This window comes from Schistocerca gregaria, chromosome X, assembly GCF_023897955.1.
Source record: "Schistocerca gregaria isolate iqSchGreg1 chromosome X, iqSchGreg1.2, whole genome shotgun sequence".
In the NCBI taxonomy this organism is placed as follows: domain Eukaryota; kingdom Metazoa; phylum Arthropoda; class Insecta; order Orthoptera; family Acrididae; genus Schistocerca; species Schistocerca gregaria.
In genome coordinates, this window is record NC_064931.1 from 158,035,028 (window position 1) to 158,037,943 (window position 2,916).

Here is a 2,916-nt window from a genome sequence, read left to right on the forward strand (position 1 = left end):
ATTGGTAACGCCGCCGCCACGTAGCACTCTATATGAAAATCACTGGCTATGTAAGTAGGCTGTTTAGGTTTTTTTATTGGTAACGCCGCCGCCACGTAGCACTCTGTATGAAAATCACTGGCTATGTAAGTAGGCTGTTTAGGTTTTTTTATTGGTAACGCCGCCGCCACGTAGCACTCTGTATGAAAATCACTGGCTATGTAAGTAGGCTGTTTAGGTTTTTTTATTGGTAACGCCGCCGCCACGTAGCACTCTGTATGAAAATCACTGGCTATGTAAGTAGGCTGTTTAGGTTTTTTTATTGGTAACGCCGCCGCCACGTAGCACTCTGTATGAAAATCACTGGCTATGTAAGTAGGCTGTTTAGGTTTTTTTATTGGTAACGCCGCCGCCACGTAGCACTCTGTATGAAAATCACTGGCTATGTAAGTAGGCTGTTTGGGTTTTTTTATTGGTAACGCCGCCGCCACGTAGCACTCTGTATGAAAATCACTGGTTTATGTAAGTAGGCTGTTTAGGTTTTTTTATTGGTAACGCCGCCGCCACGTAGCACTCTGTATGAAAATCACTGGCTATGTAAGTAGGCTGTTTAGGTTTTTTTATTGGTAACGCCGCCGCCACGTAGCACTCTGTATGAAAATCACTGGTTTATGTAAGTAGGCTGTTTAGGTTTTTTTATTGGTAACGCCGCCGCCACGTAGCACTCTGTATGAAAATCACTGGCTATGTAAGTAGGCTGTTTAGGTTTTTTTATTGGTAACGCCGCTGCCACGTAGCACTCTGTATGAAAATCACTGGCTATGTAAGTAGGCTGTTTAGGTTTTTTTATTGGTAACGCCGCCGCCACGTAGCACTCTGTATGAAAATCACTGGCTATGTAAGTAGGCTGTTTAGGTTTTTTTATTGGTAACACCGCCGCCACGTAGCACTCTGTATGAAAATCACTGGCTATGTAAGTAGGCTGTTTAGGTTTTTTTTATTGGTAACGCCGCCGCCACGTAGCACTCTGTATGAAAATCACTGGCTATGTAAGTAGGCTGTTTAGGTTTTTTTATTGGTAACGCCGCCGCCACGTAGCACTCTGTATGAAAATCACTGGTTTATGTAAGTAGGCTGTTTAGGTTTTTTTATTGGAAACGCCGCCGCCACGTAGCACTCTGTATGAAAATCACTGGCTATGTAAGTAGGCTGTTTAGGTTTTTTTATTGGTAACGCCGCCGCCACGTAGCACTCTGTATGAAAATCACTGGTTTATGTAAGTAGGCTGTTTAGGTTTTTTTATTGGTAACGCCGCCGCCACGTAGCACTCTGTATGAAAATCACTGGCTATGTAAGTAGGCTGTTTAGGTTTTTTTATTGGTAATGCCGCCGCCACGTAGCACTCTGTATGAAAATCACTGGCTATGTAAGTAGGCTGTTTAGGTTTTTTTATTGGTAACGCCGCCGCCACGTAGCACTCTGTATGAAAATCACTGGCTATGTAAGTAGGCTGTTTAGGTTTTTTTATTGGTAACACCGCCGCCACGTAGCACTCTGTATGAAAATCACTGGCTATGTAAGTAGGCTGTTTAGGTTTTTTTATTGGTAACGCCGCCGCCACGTAGCACTCTGTATGAAAATCACTGGTTTATGTAAGTAGGCTGTTTAGGTTTTTTTATTGGTAACGCCGCCGCCACGTAGCACTCTGTATGAAAATCACTGGCTATGTAAGTAGGCTGTTTAGGTTTTTTTATTGGTAACGCCGCCGCCACGTAGCACTCTGTATGAAAATCACTGGTTTATGTAAGTAGGCTGTTTAGGTTTTTTTATTGGAAACGCCGCCGCCACGTAGCACTCTATATGAAAATCACTGGCTATGTAAGTAGGCTGTTTAGGTTTTTTTATTGGTAACGCCGCCGCCACGTAGCACTCTGTATGAAAATCACTGGTTTATGTAAGTAGGCTGTTTAGGTTTTTTTATTGGTAACGCCGCCGCCACGTAGCACTCTGTATGAAAATCACTGGCTATGTAAGTAGGCTGTTTAGGTTTTTTTATTGGTAACGCCGCCGCCACGTAGCACTCTGTATGAAAATCACTGGCTATGTAAGTAGGCTGTTTAGGTTTTTTTATTGGTAACGCCGCCGCCACGTAGCACTCTGTATGAAAATCACTGGTTTATGTAAGTAGGCTGTTTAGGTTTTTTTATTGGTAACGCCGCCGCCACGTAGCACTCTGTATGAAAATCACTGGCTATGTAAGTAGGCTGTTTAGGTTTTTTTATTGGTAACACCGCCGCCACGTAGCACTCTGTATGAAAATCACTGGCTATGTAAGTAGGCTGTTTAGTTTTTTTTATTGGTAACGCCGCCGCCACGTAGCACTCTGTATGAAAATCACTGGTTTATGTAAGTAGGCTGTTTAGGTTTTTTTATTGGTAACGCCGCCGCCACGTAGCACTCTGTATGAAAATCACTGGCTATGTAAGTAGGCTGTTTAGGTTTTTTTATTGGTAACGCCGCCGCCACGTAGCACTCTGTATGAAAATCACTGGTTTATGTAAGTAGGCTGTTTAGGTTTTTTTATTGGAAACGCCGCCGCCACGTAGCACTCTATATGAAAATCACTGGCTATGTAAGTAGGCTGTTTAGGTTTTTTTATTGGTAACGCCGCCGCCACGTAGCACTCTGTATGAAAATCACTGGTTTATGTAAGTAGGCTGTTTAGGTTTTTTTATTGGTAACGCCGCCGCCACGTAGCACTCTGTATGAAAATCACTGGTTTATGTAAGTAGGCTGTTTAGGTTTTTTTATTGGTAACGCCGCCGCCACGTAGCACTCTGTATGAAAATCACTGGCTATGTAAGTAGGCTGTTTAGGTTTTTTTATTGGTAACGCCGCCGCCACGTAGCACTCTGTATGAAAATCACTGGCTATGTA